Source organism: Sus scrofa, chromosome 1 (genome assembly GCF_054392235.1).
Source record: "Sus scrofa isolate SSC_HxYL_T2T_F1_AM1 chromosome 1, Sscrofa_HxYL_maternal_Yorkshire_Landrace_v2.0, whole genome shotgun sequence".
Taxonomy (NCBI): Eukaryota; Metazoa; Chordata; class Mammalia; order Artiodactyla; family Suidae; genus Sus; species Sus scrofa.
This window is the reverse complement of record NC_139383.1, coordinates 74491585-74511752: the sequence shown is the minus strand read 5'-3', so window position 1 is coordinate 74511752 and position 20168 is coordinate 74491585. Positions and strand designations below refer to the sequence as shown.

General features: G+C 39.8%; 1 protein-coding gene across 2 annotated transcripts in view; it reads left to right on the top strand.

Annotated features, from left to right (window-relative positions):
- SNX3 (sorting nexin 3) overlaps positions 1–20168 on the top strand; it is a 42711-nt gene that overhangs the window by 332 nt on the left and 22211 nt on the right. The window lies entirely within an intron of this gene.

The window sequence follows — 20168 nt, the reverse complement described above, 5'->3', positions numbered from 1 at the left end:
CCTAGCCTTCCCTGGAGCGCGTCTCCCTAGCGGCCTTGGCTGTTGAGTCCGGGGCTGCTGGCTGACATGGTAGGGCAGTTCTGTCCACGGGCGGGGTCGGGGGCGAGGGCCCCTCTTCGTGTTGGGCTGGCTTGGGAGTTGCAGAGTGACCTGAGCCCCGTGCTGGCACTTGAGGACGGTACGCGAAGAGGGCGTGGGTTGAACGCCGCTTGCCCCTCAGGCAGCTGATCTCGGAATGACATTTGAGTTGGAAAGGGGTAGATCTTTCGAGAACACAGCTCTTCTTTGGGAAGGGAGCTAAATGTGACTGAGAAAGGGGATTTGCTCAAAGTTGAAGCCTTTTCAGTTTTCTTTTCCTGGACACTTTTCTCCGAGGTGGCCAAGCCTAGCTGATTGCTTGAGGCCCTTCCCGAGCTACCAGACTCACCTCGTTTGTACGCTTCCCTGAACAGAACCTCAGGGGAGTTTACAAAAGCCTCTGACAAATGTGGTAGGGCTGAGCCGGGCGAGAACTGCAATTGGAAATGATCGGCCCTAGCTTTCTGGGTCACTGTCTGTTAAAGGGTGAGAAGTGGGGAATGTTGCCTTCCTCACAAAACTACAACTGCTTTAAGAAAAGCTTGTTCGTTGAGGGATCTTGCTCTCTTAATTTAGAGATTTGCACTTCACTGAATGAAGGAATCAGTTGAAGTAGAAACACATTCATAATTTCATAATTAAAATTTGTTGGCAGTAAGTAATTCAGATGATTTGAAAGATGGTAATTGAGAATATTGCTTCACTTTCAGTCTACAGTTCAGGATTAAAGAAGTTACTCATGTATGGAAGTATCTTTAAAAATTGGTTACATAAAACGAATCCAGCTGTTAATGAACAACAAATTATTAAAAATTAAGCATAAGAATTTGGCTTTAGAGCAATCACAATATACATAACAAGTTACTATTAACATTTAAGTGGAGTGGTTCCTCTAACTTGAAATTTTTTTGTGGGGTAAAATATACACAAAATTTACCATCTTAACCATTTTTAACTGTACAGTTTAGTAGCGTTCAGTTTATTCACTGCCGTGAAACCTACACACTTTAAAAATGATTTACTTATCATGTAGTATTGTTTTAAAAATGTAGTAATCATCAAACTTTAAGATATCAAACTAGCAAGTTAATGTTCGAAACCATCCTTGTCTCCCTACTAAATGTGTAAACTGTAAGCCACAGTCTGTTATAGCAAAACTGCATATAGGGAAGTACATTATCATGTAAACCTAATGAAAAAGTGAGGCACTTTTTAAAAAAACTTGGAATGGCTTTGGATTGTCTTAGATATTATGGCATATTGTTCACTTTTAAAAAGAACTTCCTCTTTTACCCTTATTCACAGCATCTTTTCCTTTATTTCTTGTGCTAAAATAGAACTTGGTATTCCTGTTTCTAAACTTCCAAAGCTAGTACTTCCTGTCACCAGCTGAAGTGGAATCTCCTGTCTATACTTCCTCCATCTATAACTTTGTGTTTATCTTGCTGGATGCATTATGTTAAATGGACTCTAGTGTGATAACTTAATTCTTTTAAAAAATTCGTCTGATATTTTATTACCAAATAGCTGATGTGACACTTAAAAATAAATTGTGTTCATAGTGTGATCTTTTGTATTTTGAAGAAAATAATCCTTTTCAAAAGTGATGAGTGAGCAATGGAATTAATAAAGTATACACCTACACTGGTTTGTTAAATTATATATACACCAATTTGTTGTATGTTAATGACTATTAAGTCCTAAGTGCATGTGCTCTCTGAGAAAATGTAATTGAGTTCCTAAGGTTTACGAAATGCCATTGGGTTTCTCCTAAGGATGTAATTTGTTGTCTTAAAACACAGGACACCAAATAGGACTTATTTTATCGGTATGTGATTTTTGAGAGTAATTAAGGTAGAATTGCAAGTGAGATGAATAGGTAAGTCATTTTCTAAACTGTTCCTGCTCTCCCTAGCTCCTACTGCCAGCCTTTTGCTGTTGAATTTGACATGTGGCAAACCCTTTTATGTTCCAAAGTTTGGGCCCTTAAACTATCTACGGTTACTTTCTAATTCTAGTCTTGAGAAAAGTGTTCCACTTTGTAGGATCTGATTGAAATTACCCTAATTCACAGAGTAATTTTATCTGAATGGTAGCACTTTAGAATGGAAGTTTCCCAATCTCCATTTATCTTTTGGTTTAAGGGTAGTATTTAAGACTATTAGGATCACTTGATTAGTATCTCTGGGCTTTTGAAAATAATTGGTACAGTGTTAATGTTTTTTAAAATTGTTCTAATGGGTAGGTATAGCAGAGAGCACCATAAATGATTAAAGGTTTTGGAAAGCTCAGGGTCTACAATTATTTTGGCATATTAAAAAGAAGGCCAAAGGGGAAATTCATTGTTTATGAAGTTTATGCTGTAATGTAACTTCAATTTTCTGGAAATTTTGAGTTCTGTTGTACCTAGAGACAATTGCTATGAACAGGAATGAAGTTAAGGATCTTTCTTGAGCTCTAAGAATAGGTTTTTCATTTTTTAGCAGAGTAAGGTACAAAATCTAAGTTCCACTTCCCCTCTGTAAAATAGGTATGTAAAATAGTACAGTTAGTCCTCTGTGTCTGCTGGTTCCTCATAAGAGGATTCAACCGACCACAGGTCTAAAATGGTCAAAATAAAATTCCAGAAAGTTCCAAAAAGCAAAACTTGAATTCGCTGCACACCAGCAACTATTTATATGTAACATTTACATTGTATATTGTGTATTATAAGTAACCTAGAGATGATTTAAAATATAAGGAAGGATGTGCGTAGGTTATATGCAAATGCTAAACCATTTTATATAAGGGACTTGAGCATCTGCAGATTTTAATATGGGGGTGTGTGTCCTGGAACCAAATCCCCCTGCAGATACCGAGGGATGACTGTACCTACCTCATAGGACTAAATGACATAATGCACATAAATCTCTTTAGCGCAGTGATTGGTACTTAATAAGCACTCTAAAGTTACCTCTTTTTTTTTTTTTTTCTTTTCTTTCTTTCTTTTTTTTTTTTTTAAGGGCTGCACCCGTGGCATATAGAAGTTCCCAGGCTAGGTGGAATTGGAGCTACAGCTGCCAGCATACGCCAAGGCCACAGCCACGCCAAAACCAAGCTGAGTCTGTGACCTGCACCACAGCTCACAACAACGCCGGATTCTTAACCCACTGAGGGAGGCCAGGGATCAAACCTGTGAACACATGGATCCTAGTCAGATTCGTTTCAGCTGAGCCATGACAGGAACTCCATAGTTGTTAACATTCTGATCAGAAACTGAGAAATAAATAAATTTTTTGGAGTTCCCATTGTGGCTCAGTGGGTTAAGAACCCCACATAGTGTCCCTGAGGTTGCAGGTTCGATACCTGTCCTTGATCAAAGGAACCGGCTTTGCGCAAGCTTCGATGTAGGTTGCAGATGAGGCTTGGATCTGATGTTTCAATGGCTGTGGTGTAGGTGGGCAGCTGTAGCTCGTATTGGCCCCTAGGATGGGACCTTCCATATACTGCAGGTGCAGCTTTGATAAGAAAAAAACAGTTTTTAACTTGTTTTTCAGAATTTATAAGGATGAGTTATTAAAGGCCCAAAATAGTATTTTAGAGAATCAAGGCATTTGGAGCCAAAGGACATCTGCTGAATCTATGTAGTTTTATCAACTGGCCATAAGATGATAAACATCTTGGCTGCCAGCTATGGCTGACCTCCAGGATCTCTATCAAGGAAAAGCGTATTGCTAGATTTGAAGAGTCTTCTTACCTAACCCATCCCTTAAGCTGAGGGGAGGAAGGCAATGGCAATTAAAAAGTAGCCCTGTTACATTGTGTTAAGGGACTCTGTTCTGTAGTATTCATTTTGACAGATGAGGGAACCAAGGCACAGAAAGTTGTCTCTCACTTAAATTATCTAACTAGTGCCAGAGCCAGGGTTAGATTTGAAGTATTCCGGTCCTGGGTCAGAGTTGATTCACAGCTGCAAGTTCATTTAATTGATTAAAAAAAAAATTTTTTTTTAATTTTTTTGTCTTTTTGCCTTTTCTAGGGCTGCTTCCCGCAGCGTATGGAGGTTCCCAGGCTAGGGGTCTTATAGGAGCTGTAGACGCCGGCCTACACCAGAGCCACAGCAACACGGGATCTGAGCTGTGTCTGCAACCTACACCACAGCTCATGGCAACCCCGGATCCTTAACCCACTGAGCAAGGCCAGGGATCGAACCCACAACCTCATGGCTCCTAGTTGGATTCGCTAACCATCGCACCACAACGGGAACTCCTGCAGTTCATTTAATTTAAAACAATGCGTTAAAACCTTTGTTATCTACAGCCTAGTGTGGGGGGCACCCTTAAGTGCCTGAACCTTTAGAAGGAAATCCCAGTGTTGGCAGCCTTGAGACCTAAGATTTGACTCTTTAGTAATCCACAGTAGATAAGATGCACCCAGGAAAAACAAACAGCTGAAAAGAGCTTACTGTTAAATTCTGTGCTATGATGAGATGACCCGAAGAAGAAAACTGTGTTGTTGATCAGCTAGAAATGCTTATAAAAGGCAAGCTTTTTTTCCTGTTATGTTAAGGCTGAAAAGTGAAGGAATTTATCACTATATTCAGAGCAAAAAAAAAAAAAAGGCAAAGAAAAAAAACCCCTTGAGATTCTCTGTCTTTGTTTTTATGGCTTTTCTAGGGCCACACTCACGGCATATGGAGGTTCCCAGGCTAGGGGTCCAAACAGAGCTGTAGCCACTGGCCTATGCCAGAGCCACAGCAACATGGGATCCAAGCTGTGTCTGCAACCTACACCACAGCTCATGGCAGTGCCAGATCCTTAACCCACTGAGCAAGGTCAGGGATCGAACCCCAAACCTCATGGTTCCTAGTTGGATTCATTAGCCACTGAGCCACAATGGGGAACTCTGAGATTCTCTTTTAAATGGGTTGAGGTGGGATTTAGGAAATGGTCATTTAAAAAGCACCCTAGCAAGAGCACTTTAATGATGTGTAGCAAGGATTATCCTTGGTGGCACCATACTCTCTGTCTCTGAGAAAAGACAGGCTACAGAGAAGTGTGAAAAAAATACCTGAAGAGACAGTGGTTGGTAGCCTTGATGGGATTAAAAAAATTTTTTTTAATTAAAGTGTAGTTGATTTACAATGTTGTGCCAATTTCTGCTGTAATTGATGGGATATTTAGAGGCAAATTCAGGAGGGGGGAGAGAATCAGATCCTTACAGCAGAGGAAAATCAGTGATATTTGCCAAAGATGAAAACTATTTTTAGAGGGGAGACAATTTAGATACTAGCTGAGGGCATGCCAACAGCTTAGCTTTGGGGGAAGAAGGGAAGGCATTGACTGTATTCAGCTAAGCCAGATCTTTTTGCCTCTGTCTTTCCTCATCTCTGTCTGTAATCCCTGTGTAATAACCATGAAAGTAAGCTAGAAATAAAGAAAAAATATGTATCCACTTAAGAAAGAAATCTTTGTATTTTATTAATAGTGCCACTCTCTCCTTTTAAAGTGGAAAGTCTATAAGTGCTTAATTTTTAGCTATTTTGGTAATTCCATCAGATTTTTTAGTCTCCTCACCTTCACAATCATGCTTACTAAAAAAAAAAATGTTGAATGGTTATTTTTAAATACTTTTATGTTTGTACCATATTATGCTGCTATCACATAAGCAGAGTCAGCAATTTTTTTTTTTTTTTTTTTTTGGTCCTTAGTTAATTGACTTAAAGCTTTCAGCCAAAGTTCTAAAGATTTAACTTAGAACCCAGGATATTGGATAGGGTAGTAAAATGTGAATATTCTGTAATTTGCCAGAAAGCTTGTATCAATTAAGGTACACTTTGGACTGTTCTCACACAGACTTCAAAAAAACGAGTTTATGAGGACAGGAGGAACAAACACTGTGTTCTCTGCTTTGCCAGTGGCAAAAAAGTGATTGAGATCCGCCCTTCTAGGGTGTGGCTCTAGCAACATTCTGATCTTGTCTCTTAATTCTTTCCTTTGATTACTGATGCCTGAAATTTCAAAGTTGATAGAAAATTCACTTGATTTATAAGCAAGTTGAGCTGCTTGTTAGTTTTGACATTCTTAAATGTGAATTAGTTTTGATTCCTTCCCGAGAATTGATTTTGGTGAGTAGAGAAAGGAGGTGAGCGTGAGGACATGGCATGTTTGATGGAGGTATCCTGAGGATGAGGTTGGGTTAGAGGTACAGAAAATAGATGATTAATAACATTTTTTGTTTGTTTGTTTTGCCTTCAGTGGCTATTTATTTATTTATTTATTTTGTCTTTTCTAGGGCCACTCCTGTGGCATATGGAGGTTCCCAGGCTAGGGGTCTAATTGGAGCTTTAGCCGCCAGCCTATGCCACAGGCACAGCAACACCAGATCAGAGCTGCGTCTGCAACCTACACCACAGCTCACAGCAACGCTGGATCATCAGCCCACTGAGCAAGGCCAGGGATCGAACCCACAACCTCATGGTTCCTAGTCAGGTTCGTTAACCACTGTGCCACGCTGGGAACTCCTCAGTGGCTATTTAAAACTATCTAGGCAGTTTTAACTTGGGGCCAGCATTTTAGCTGATGACATTGAATGATGGACTACAGTGTTTGAGACACTCAAATAAGTGAAATCAGTGTCTTTTACCAGAGAATCATAGGAAGACTTGAAATAATTTTTATAAAACTACTTTTTGTGTCTAACAATATTGGAATGGTCATTTTCTAATTCTTAGCTCTCTAGACTTTGATTTTATCAGGGATATAGCATCTCTGTTTGCTTGGCTTTCCTAAAATTGTTTCCACACCTGCACCCTATGGCTTGTTTGCTTTCTGTTTTTTCCCCCATTACTGTCCTTGTGGGATGAGCTTCTTTGTTCTGCAGTGAGTTTGGGAATTCTAATCCATGCAGAAGAGCAAAGGAACCTCAAAGCTCCCTTCCTTGTGTCTAGTTCTCTGTTACCTCCCCTCTTGCCATGACATTGTTGATCATCTTCAAGTGGAAACAGAAGCAGATAAAAATCTTGTTGTCTAGGCATTCTTTTATATTTCACCAGATCTTTGTTTAAATTTATGTCCAAAGATTTCCCCCATGTTATATAACTGAGAACATTTTTAAGACACGGATGGCTCTAGAGCAGGGATCAGCGAGCTGTGGGCTTCCTTGTTTTTTGTAATGTCTTAATTTGGAACACAGCACACCTTTTTATGTTTTGTTCACATATTATTTATGATCACTTTTGTACTGAAAGGGCAGAGTTGAGTAGATTTAGCAGTCTAAAATGTTTACTCTCTTGCCATTTGAGAAAAAATTTGCCAATCCCTGGTCTAAATTGTATGTAGCATTGAAGTAATGGAAATCAAAAGCACTTAGAGAATCCTACTTTCAAAATATGGGGCTATGTATGAAAAACACATTCAAGTAGGATGCCAATAGTAAATGATGAAGGAAAAGGTAGTTAAATAAAACACTGCTAGTTAGGTCTTTTTCTTAGACATTTGTTAAATATCAATAGGATCTTAAAACATAACCCTATTCTTGGGTGCTGAATGAAATATTAAATGCCATTCCTTCCTTTTAAAGGTCCAGTTTTTACAAAAACACAATCTAACTTTGTAAATTATTTGATTATATCTACTGTTCATATTTAAGGCCAACTACAAGTATTTTAAGCTTATAAAACTAATTTTCTCTTTTGAAGCCTTTTATAAACTCCTTTGAATAACTTTTTAGGAAAGTTGATGCTGATAAAACTCTTAGGCAGCTGGTCCAGGATGATTTAGATTAAGTCAGTAAACCAGTAGCAAAACCGAAGATGCCTGACAAAATTGTAATCTAGCCAGGATTGGGGTTTACATATTTCCAGTTCAGATAAATTTTTTCTTACCTTTTTTTTTTTTTTTTCCTTTGCTATTTAGGGCTGCCTTCAGGTTATGGAAGTTCCCAGGCTAGGGGCTGAATTGGAGTTACAGCTACAGGCCTACTCCATAGCCACAGCGATAGGAACACAGGATCCGAGCCATGTCTCATGGCAGTGCCAGATCCCCTACCTGCTCAGTGAGGCCAGGGATCGAACCCGCATCCTCATGGATAGTAGTCGGATTCGTTTCTACCCAGCCACGACAGGAACTTCCATAATTAATTCTTTATGCCATATTATCATCTAATGTTTTGTGTTCTTACGTGGTAACCCTCTATGTATTATGGCAATATGCCATTATCAAATAATTAAATTGATGTTTTTGGGTTGTACTATTGATGTGGCTAAGTTTGATGTCTGAGTTGTAGAAAGGAGTTAAGTTGAAAGTTGGGAAACTGTAATACTAGCTCTTAAAATGGAACAGTATAGTAAATTGATAGTTTTTATCTTAGTTTAAAAGGTAAGTTGAAATAAATCATAGAGCTTTTTGTTTAGGTATTAGGATATGATTCTTATCTGTAATGTATATATTTGCCCAGTTTTGTTCTATCTAGATTTCTAATCAATTTTTTGCTTTTTTTTAGGGCTGCACCCTGTGGAGGTTCCCAGGCCAGGGGTCAAATCGGAGCTACAGCTCCAGGCCTACGCCACAGCCATAGCAACGCAGGATCCGAGCCACGTCTGTACATCACGGCTCACGGCAACGCCAGATCCTTAACCCACTGAGCAAGGCCAGAGATTGAACCTGCAACCTCATGGTTCCTGGTTGGATTCATTAGCCACTGAGCCACAACCGGAACTCCTCAGTTTTTTTCTTCTAACAAAATTTCTTTTTAGATTTTACTTAACACTTTAGCTCCTGTGGGCCAGTTGTTTTACTGAGTGCTTGGAATGCTGAGTTTAATAACACATGGTTGCTACATTTAGCAAGCTCACACTAACCTGAAACAGGACTAGATATTTTCTTTGATCAGTTTTCCCTAAAACTGTCCAATAAATGAACATTTATGAACCTCCTACTATGTGCCACCGTGCTAATGCTTGGCTAAGAGCTGAGAATAACATGCTGTGCCCTTAAATGCAAGATGCTTAAAAACTGGAGGTAGGGAGATAGGTCGATTCAATTCAGTTCAGTCTAATTCAGTTCAGGTTAATTTAATGCTACTACTTAGTGAAAATAGTCCTAAGTATGCAGTAGGAAGCCACGCCTGCATAAGGGCAGAATGGGCCAGTAGTGTTCTGGGCAGTGAGAGCACCTGTCTTTTCTGTCCTTCACTGCTAACATCTGATGTCAGTAACCTGCCAGAGTCACACGATATTAACACTGGAATCTGACCACTTTATACCTTGAGACCTCATGTTACTGTCTGGCTCAAACATCTTTCTCTACCTCTATATAGTTTGTTTCAAGTATCTTTTAAACAGTTGCTATGTCTCAGGTGGTATGATAGGCACTTTTTCTATTTTCTTTGATAAAGTTTTAGATATCTGCCTCTTCTTTTTTTTTTTTTTTTTTTTTTGTCTTTTCTAGGGCTGCACCCACAGCATATGGAGGTTCCCAGGCTAGGGGTCTGATCGGAGCTACAGCTGCTGGCCTACACTAGGGCCATAGCAACATGGGATCCGAGCCACTCACGGCAATGCCGGATCCCTAACCCATTGAGCGAGGCCAGGGATGGAACCGTAACCTCATGGTTTCTAGTCGGATTCCTTAACCACTGAGCCATGATGGGAACTCCTCTGACTGCCTTTTCTTAAAAACTATAATGGCTCTTATTTCCAGTTAGAACAGATCATAGAAATAAACAAGGATCATTCTTACCTAACAGTAGTCATTTCCTGGAGTTCCCATCGTGGCTCACTGGTTAACAAACTTGGCTAGCATACATGAGGACACAGGTTTGATCCCTGGCCTTGCTCAGTGGGTTAAGGATCCAGGGTTGTCATGAGCTATGGTGTAGGTTGAAGATTCGGCTGGGATCCTCAGTTGTTGTGGCTGTGGCGTGGGCCAGTGGGATCCTCGACCCCTAGCATGGAATCCTCCGTATGTTTCTGGTGCAGCCCTAAAAAGACACCCCCCCCCCCAAAAAAAAACAGTAGTCGTTTCCTATTTCAGCCTGATCATGCTTTGTGATAAAGCCGTACTTGCTGTTCTCCTCCTAAACTTAACCCTAATTTAACCCTACTGACCTTCCTTTATTCCTTTGTCAAAAGCTCATCCAGGCAGACAGACAGACAGACACAGTATAGACTGGTTTTCCCATCAGTTAATATTGTATCAGCCATACATAAACCACCCCAAAACTTAATGACATGAAAGAGTGATTTATTTCCCACCACTTTGTGGGTTGGCTAGGCAGTTTCCTCTGCTGGTTTTTGCCTTTGCTCATCTATGTAGCTGTTTTGAGCTGGAGAGTTAGCATGTCTGACATTTGATAGCATGTCTGGCCATCCTCTGGGGTCCCTCATACTCATCCACATGACCTCTTATTCGCCAATAGGCTAGCCTGGCTTCCTTAGATAGCAATCTTAGAATAGCATTCCAAGAGAATGAAGATAGAAGTTGTTAAAACTTCTTGAGTTTTAGGCTTTGAAACTTGCTTGTCACTTGTATCACATTCTGTAGGTCAAAGCAAGTCATAAGACTAGTCTAGATTCAGGATGTGGGGAAATAGACTCATCCTCACAGATGGAAGGAGTTTTGAAGAATTTGTGATAACATTTATCTACCACAGCTTACTCGTTAGGAATCTCCAAATGCCATAGTTGGTGGTGGCACCTGTGGCTTCGGTGACTGTGGTAGGCAGGATGAGAACTCTCCAAAGATTTCTACTTCCTAATAACTAGAATCTCGGAATATGACAGCTTACATATTTTAACTTTGGAGATATGATTAAATTAAGGATCTTGAGATGAGATTGTCCTGAATTATCTGGGTGGGTTTAGTATAATCACAAGGGTGCTTATAAGCAAAACAGGCAGGAGAGTCATTTGCAAAAGAAGATATGACAATGGAAAAAAAGATTGGAGTGATCTAATTGCTGACTTTGAAGACGAAAGAAAGAACCTTGAGCTGAAGAATGCAAGCAGCTTCTAGAAGCCAGATAAGATAGGAAACTAATTCTCTAGATCTCCAGAAGGATTGCAGCCGTAGTGACAGCTCGATTTAGTTCATTGTGACTTATTTTGGACTTAGGACCTCCAAAGCCACAAGATAATAAATTTGTGTTGTTTTAAGCTACTAAGTTTGTGATACTTTGTTACAGTAGCAATAGCAAAACTAGGAAGAATGACATGCCCCTGTCATAAGGTCATTTCCAACAGGAAGAGACACCTTAGATTCACTCTAAGAAAACGAGAATCTATGGGGACTAGGGCTCAGCATGACTCTGAACCTCAGCCTTATCTTTTTTTTCCACCATCAGAATCTAGCACCATTGGTGCTCATTATCTCTTGTCTTATAGTCTGCCAAGCTGTTTCACCAAAGGCTTAGAAAAATACTTTTTCTCATGGAAAAAGTTGACTGTGTTTCTTAGTTAATAGCCTATAGAGGATTATTTTTCCAAACCACAGAGAGAATTACTAAAAGACTGTCACTTTGGCTACCCAAGTATATGTCAAGATTAACAATGCTAAATGATTGAGTATAAGGCAGAGACCCACATAGTCTCTGGATACACTTGTTTACCCTTGCTGTTGTGATCTAGTGCCTTTAATGAGAGAGGGCTAACTTTTGAGACAGACGGGTATAAGATTATGAGTTCTAGATAATGAATACTTTTTTTTTTTTTTTTTTGGTCTTTTGTCTTTTGTTGTTGTTGTTGTTGCTATTTCTTGGGCCGCTCCCGCGGCATATGGAGGTTCCCAGGCTAGGGGTTGAATTGGAGCTGTAGCCACCGGCCTACGCCAGAGCCACAGCAACGTGGGATCCGAGCCGCGTCTGCAACCTACACCACAGCTCACGGCAACGCCGGATCCTTAACCCACTGAGCAAGGGCAGGGACCGAACCCGCAACCTCATGGTTCCTAGTCGGATTCGTTAACCACTGCGCCACGACGGGAACTCCGGTAATGAATACTTTAAGTTATCTTGATTAAATTTTTTTCATTTTTAAGGTTTTACTGAAGTATAGTTGATTTACAATGTTGTAAACATTGTACAACAAAGTAATTCAGTTATACGCACATCTGTTCTTTTTCAAATTTTTTCCCATATAGATGATCACAGTCTTGATTAAAATTTAACTTAGAAAATATTTCATAATTTATTGTAAGGCTTTTGACCCTGCATAATTCCAAATAAAGTCTTAAAGCAATGGTTATCTTCCATTCACTGCACACCTTAGGAGAAGAGCACTTTGACTTTTGCAACTTGTGATTCTCGGTCTCAAAGTTTAAAATAAATGTAAGTATTTCAAAGACTAAAATAAATTTAAGCAGTGAATGTATAACTACACAATTTCTTCTGATGTCACATGATTCTTTTATTTCTATTTTGAGAAGAAACCTGCACCTTAACTTGGCAAAGCCATTTAAAATGAGCAAAAGCAGTCTTCTTTTAAAAACACCCACATCCATTTGGGACAGAATATATTTTAAAAATCTAACTTAAGAAAGGATATGGGAGTTTCCATTGTGGCTCTCAGCAGGTTAAAAACCCAGCGTTCTCTGTGAGGATGCGGATTCCATCCCTGGCCTCCTTCAGTGGGTTAAGGATCTAGCATGCTGCAGACTGTGGCGTAGGTCACAGATGCAGCTCAGATCTGGTGTTGCTGTGGCCGTGGCATGGGCTACAGCTGCAGTTCCAATTTGACCCCAGCCTGGGAACTTCTATATGCCACAGGTATGGCTGTAAAAAGGAAAAAAAAAATAGTATGAGGCATATAAAAATGATGTATGGTATCCAGAGCTTCTTAATAAAGAAAGTTCAAGAATGTCAAAGCTAAGGGAGCACGGAAAAAAAGGATTACAGTTATATAGAATCTGATCAGACTTTCATAAAATTAATAAAAGCCTTATAGGTTGAAGTAGGCCATCAGTTATGATATAGTTCAGTGGGTTATTTAAAAAGAATATGTTCTGGAGTTCCCGTTGTAGCTCAGTGGTTAAGGAATCTGACTAGGAACCATGAGGTTTCGGGTTTGATCCTTGGCCGTGCTCAGTGGGTTAAGGATCTGGTGTTGCTGTGAGCTGTGGCATAGGTCACAGATGTGGCTCAGATCCCGCGTTGCTGTGATTATGGCATAGGCCGCCAGCTACAGCTCCGATTAGACCCCTAGCCTGGGAACCTTGATGTGCTGTGGGTGTGGCCCTAAAAAGACCAAAAAAACAAAAAAAAAGAATATGTTCTTTAATTTGCTTTTCTCTAGAACTTTTGATATTCTTTGTCTAAAACTGCTCTAATACGTTATTGTAGCCATTAGCTGTATCGGGCTATTTAAAGTTTTGGTCTCAAACTACCAGTTCCTCTAGAATAGAGATTGACCTGTTAGACTTGACTTCAGTTGACTCAGATATTCAGGACAGCTCATATACGAAGGGATGGAAGCACGTGGAGGTTTTTCTTCTGAGTTTGGTTTGGTTTTGTGTTACCTTTTTGCCCTATCTCACTGTGTTTCTGCTCAGTGGTTACTCACAGTCTGGTCAGCGTTAACCCTGTGTCAAATTGCAGGTATGCACTGACTCCACACACCCCATTCTTTACTGATTAAGATAGAGAAAATTTCTTAATTCAATCAAAGGTTAGAGACTTATTTTCTTGGTAGGATCATTTTATTAGGAAATTGAGTATCATGTGGTTTGAGACATTTTGGCAGTTTTTGATGTCAGTATTGCTAGAAATTCTGTATTCTGTGCTAGAAATCTGTAGGGACATTGTGTTCTTCTAATTCATAGTTGCTGTTATTACTACTGTTACTTCATACACTTGCCCTGACATTACATTTTGTTTCTTTTGCTCTCCATAAGTCCACGTACAGGGCTCCCTACTCTTACCCTGTCAACAGAAGACCTGACCCATTTTCTTTTTGGGTTTTGACTGATAGGTCTGTCATCGTGTTTTAAGTTTTCCTCTCAAGGAAACTTGACTTCTCTCTCAGTTGATCTAAATATCTGGGACAGTCTTTCCCTACCCAGTGATGATAGAGACGAACTGGAGGCAGACTTTGAGTATTATACTTATTGGGGGGCAGAGAAGGTTGTGGCAGAGGAGCAAAACTGTCCTTGAGTCCTTATGTACCATGGACTAACACTCCACAAAGCCTCCACTAGTTTTTTGCTCTTAAACATTAAGTGTAAGAATGTAGTCTAAGAACACTGGAAATTGTAGATGTGAATTCATATTCCAGTTTTGCTCTATCTGCTAATTGAGTGCCCTTGAGCAGTTAACCTCCCCGAACCTTTTGTCCATCCTAAGATCTTTCTGAGAGTTACACGAGAATTAAATAATGTGTGTCATGGAGCTTAAATACTATCCTGTTTATTTAACATTAGCTGCTACTATTTTTATCTGAGAATCAACTCCAGATTTCTATTTCACTGTCAAAAAAGAGAAGTGCTGATTTCAGTAAATGATTAGTTTTCTAACGTGAATAACCAGGTCTGCATTTTCCACACAAGCTCTTTGCAGCCAAATGCTCTGCCACTGAGCTCTACCTCCAACCTCCAAGGTTTTCATCATTGGTGTATGCTTAAGGAAAGATCAGAACTCTTAAGAATGCATTACTTATATTCTTATAGAATGTATATATTTTTTCTTTTTATGGCCACACCTATGGCATATGGAAGTTCCTAGGCCAAGGGTTGAATCCAAGCTGTAACTGTGGCTCATGCCACAGCCATGGCAACACCGGATATGAGTTGCCACTGTGACCTATGCCGAAGCTTGCAGCAGTGCTGGACCCTTAACCCACTGAGCAAGGCCAGGGATCGAACCTGCATCCTCATGGAGACAAGTCAGGTCTTTAACCCACTCACCCACAGCAGGAACTCCTAGAATGTATTATTTTAAACATGGCAGTTTTTTCAGAACTCATTCCATTCCAGGAGGCCACCATCACCCTGATACCAAAAGCAGACAAAAATACCACAAAAAAGAAAATACAAGCCAATATCAACGATGAACATAGAGACAAAAATTCTCAACAAAATATTAGCAAACAAAATCCAACAATACATTAAAAGGATAATACACCATGATCAAGTGGGATTTATCCCAGGGATGCAAGGAGTTTTCAATATCTGCAAATCAGTGTGATAAACCACATCAACAAATTGAAAAATGAAAACTTTATAATCACCTTAATAGATGCAGAAAAAGCTATTGATAAAACTCAGCATCCATTTTTGATAAAAACTCTACAGAAAGTGGACACAGAGGAAGCATACCTTAATGTAGTAAAGGCCATGTATCATGAGGCTAACATACTTAATGGTGAAAAGCTGAAAGTGTTTCCTCTAAGACCAGGAAAAGATAAGCATGCCCACTCTCACCACTTTTGTTCAACACAGTTTTGGAAATTTTAGCCAAAGCAATCAGAGAAGAAAAAGAAATCAAAGTTATCCACATGGGAAGGGACGACGTAAAATTGTCATTATACGCAGATGACATGATACTGTATAGAAAACCATGAAGACTCCATATAAAAAGTACTAGAACTGCTAAATGAATTCAGCAAGGTAGCAGGATACAAGATTAACATACAGAAGTTGGTTGCATTTCTTTACACTGACAAATATCAAAAAGGGTAAATAAAAGAATAGTTTCTTTGAAAATCACATCAAAAAAAAAAAAAAAAAAACTTAGGAATAAACCTACCAAGGAGGTGAAAGACTTACATGCTAGAACTATAAAACATTAACAGGAAATTGAAGATGATTCAAAGAAATGGAAAGACAGCCCATGCTCTTGGATTGGAAGTTTTTGTTTTTTTGCTTTTTAGGACTGCACCCATGGCATATGGAAGTTCCCTGGCTAGGGGTCAAATCAGAGCTGTAGCTGCCAACCTACGCCACAGCCACAGCAACAACAACAGCAACACTGAATCTGAGCTGTGTCTGCAACTTACATCACAGTTCACTGCACTGCCAGATCCTTAATCAACTGAGCAAGGCCAGGGATTGAAACCAAGTCCTGATGGATAATAGTCGGGCTCATTACCCTTAAGCCACAATAGGAACTTCCTGAAAGCATTAATATTTTTATAATGGCCATACTACTCAAAGCAAACTGCAGATTTAATGTTATCCCTATCAAATTACCCATGACATTTTTCACAGAATTAGAATAATGCAAAAATTTGTATGAAACCATAAAAGACCTAGAGTTGCCACAGTGATCCTGAGGAAAAAGAACAAAGCTGGAGGCATAGCCTTTCCAGACTTCAGTACTACAAAGCTACAGTAATCAGAACAGAGTGGTATTGACACAAAAACAGACATATAGATAAATGAAACAAATAGCTCAGAAATAAACACAAAGGAGGCAAGAATACACAATGGAGGAGTTCTGTCGTGGTGCAGCGCAAACAAATCCGACTAGGAACCATGAGGTTGCAGGTTCAATGCCTGGCCTTGCTCAGTGGGTTAAGAATGTTGCTCAGTGGGCTGCAGATGTGGCTCGGATCCTGCATTGCTGTGGCTCTGGTGTAGGGCAGCAGCCGTATTTCTCATTCAACCCTTAGCCTGGGAATCTCCATATGCTGAGAGTGCGGCCCTAAAAATTAAACAAAAAAAGGAGTACACAATGGAAAAAATAGAGTCTCTTCAGCAAGCGATACTGGGGAAGATGGACAGCCACATGTAAATCAATGAAGTTAGAACACACCATACACAAAAATAAGCTCAAAATGGCTTAAAGACAAACTAAACATAAGATATGACACCATAAAACTCCTAGAAAAGAGCACAGGCAAGACGTTCTCTGACATATACCATACAAATGTTTTCTTAGGTCAGTCTCCCAAAGCAATAGAAGTAAAAGGAAAAACTGGAGCTCCCGTCATGGCTCAGCAGTTAACGAATCTGACTAGCATCCATAAGGACACAGGTTCGATCCCTGGCCTTGCTTAGTGGATTAAGGATCCTGCATTGCCGTAGCAGTGGTGTAGGCCAGCAGCTATAGCTCTGATTCGTCCCTTAGCCTGGGAACTTCCATATGCCACAAGTGGGGCCCTAAAAAGGCAAAAAAAAAAAAAAAAAAAAGGAAAAGGAAAATGAACAAATGGGACCTAATCAGACTTACAAGCTTTTGAACAATAAAGGATACTATAAACAAAGATAACCTAGAGAATGGGAGGAAATATTTGCAAACATTGTGACTGACAAGGGCTTTATTTCCAAAATACACTCGCAGCTCATACAACTCAATAACAAAAAAACAACCCAGTCAGAAAATGGGCAGCAATAGACATTTCTCCAATGAAGAAATGCAGTTGGCCAATAGGCACATGAAAAGATACTCACCATCACTATTTGTCGGAGAGATGCACATCACAGCCACAATGAGGTATCACCTCACAACTGTCAGAATGGCACCACCAGAAAGTCTACAAATAAATGCTGGAGAGGGTGTGGAGAAAAGGGAACCCTTATACACTGTTGGTGGAAATGTAAATCGGTGCAGCCACTATGGAGAACAGTATGGAAGTTCCTCAAGAAACTAAAAATAGAGTTACCCTGTGACCCAACAGTTGCACTTCTGGGCATATATAATGCAGAAGGATATATGCACCCCTATGTTCATAGCAGCACTGTTTACAATAACCAAGGCATGAAGGCAACCTAAATGTCCATCAACAGATGAACTGATAAAGAAGGTGTGGTATATATACACCATGGAATACTCAGCCCTAAAAAGAATGCAGTAATGTTATTTGCAACAGCATGAATGGACTGACCTAGAGAGTATCATACTAAGTGAAGTAAGAGAAAGACAAATGTCATATCACTCGTGGGATCTAAAATATGACATAAATGAACTAATTTATGAAACAGAAATAGATTTAGAGACACAGAGAACAGACTTAAGGTTGCCAAGGAGGAGTGGGGAAGGGATAGATTAGGAGTTTGGGATTAGCAAATGCAAACTATTGTGTGTAGAATGGACAACAAAGTCCTGTTGTGTAGCACAGGGAACTATATTTAATATACTATAATAAACCATAATGGAAAACAACATATATATGTATAACTGAATCACTTTGTTGTTGACCAGAAACTAACACAACATTGTGAATCAATTATACTTCAATTTAAAAAAAAAAAATTAAAAAATAATGAAGGAGGAGTTCCCGTCGTGGCGCAGTGGTTAACGAATCCGACTAGGAACCATGAGGTTGCGGGTTCGGTCCCTGCCCCTTGCTCAGTGGGTTAACGATCCGGCGTTGCCGTGAGCTGTGGTGTAGGTTGCAGACGCGGCTCGGATCCCGCGTTGCTGTGGCTCTGGCGTAGGCCGGTGGCTACAGCTCCAATTCGACCCCTAGCCTGGGAACCTCCATGTGCTGCGGGAGCGGCCCAAGAAATAGCAATAACAACAACAACAACAACAAAAAGACAAAAGACAAAAAAAAAAAAATAATAATAATGAAGTAGTAGTTCCTTGGTGACTCAGCAGGTTAAGGATCTGGCATTTTCACTGCTGTGACTCTGGTTTGATCCCTGGTCCAGGAACTTAGGCATTCTGTGGGCACAGCCAGAAATAAAGTAAAAATTATCTTAAAATTACCAGTTTCTTTAAGTCAGAGGTCTGGGCATGGCTTTGCTGGGCTCTTTACTCAGGTCTCACAATCCATGGGTTTGCTGAGGTTTTGTTCTCATCTGAGGCTTGGGATTCTTTCCAGGCTCACATAATTGTTGGGAGAATTCATTTTCTTGGCAGGTTTTAGAATTTATAGTAGCCTTCATCTTCAAGACTATTTACAATGTCTCTTTGATCTTAGAGGAACTAAAGCCCTCTTTTTAGGGACTCACCTGGTTTAAGTCAAACCCCCTCCCAAAAATGTCCCTTTTGATGAACTCAAAGTCAAAATGATTAGAGACATTGATTCTATCTGCAGAATTTCTTCACCTTTGCCATATTATGTCACCTAATCATGGAAATGACCTCTGTACACTCAGGGGGAGGTGTGTACATCAGGGCATAGGGATGGGAGGGGGGTACATGTCAGAATTCTGTCTACCACACTAGGTTCAGAATTTGTTGGTTTTCTTTCAGCATTCTGAATATTCCACTGTTTCCTGGTCTCCGTTGTATGGGGGGGGGGAGGTCAGTTGTTAATCTTATCTGGGGGCATGTATGAAAAGTCATTTTTCTCCTGCTACTTTCAAATTTTTCTGCTTGCCCAACATTTTGATCATGATGTATAAGGCCTCTTTATGTTTCTCTTTCTTGGAATTCATTGAGCTTCTTGGATGTGCCAACTAGAGATTTTATTCAAGTGTTCAGCCATTATTTACTCTTTCTTTGTCTCATTGTGAGACTCCCATTTCACTTGTGTTGGTATGCATGGTGGAGTCTCACAGGTCTCTGAGATGGGTTTTTTTTTTTTTTTTTTTAATGTTCTTCAGAGTGGAAAATTTTGTTGATCTATCTTCACATTTGTTGATTCTTTTGTCTGCCAGCTCAAATATGCCATAGAGCCCCTCTTCTGAATTTTTCACTTCAGCTATTGTACATTTCAATTCCAGTTTGGTTCTTCTTTATAATCTCTTTTTGTTGAGATTCTCTATTCATTGAGTAATTGTCACCATACTTGGAATTCTGAAAGTATGGTTTCCTTTGGTTCTTTGAACATACTTACGATAGCTGCTTTGAAATCCTTGTAGGCTTAGTCCAGCAACTGAACTCCTCAAAGACAGTTTCTGTTGACTTTTTTTTACCCCCATGTGGGTTACACTTTCTTGGTTTGTTGCATGTTTTATAAATTTTTGTTAAACCAGGCACTTTAGATAATATATTATAGAGACTGTTGAATGAGATCACCTCTTACCCCTTCCCCCAGGGGAGCTCTGTTCCTGTATTTTTATTTTACTAAGGACTTGCCTGCAGTAGTTTTTCTTGTTTTGTTGCTGTTTGTTTGATTTGTTTTGTTTTTGCTTTTTCAGGGCCGCCATGACATATGGAGGTTTTCCCAGGCTCGGGGTTGAATCGGAGCTACAGCTGCTGGCCTACACCACAGCCACAGTGTCTGTGAC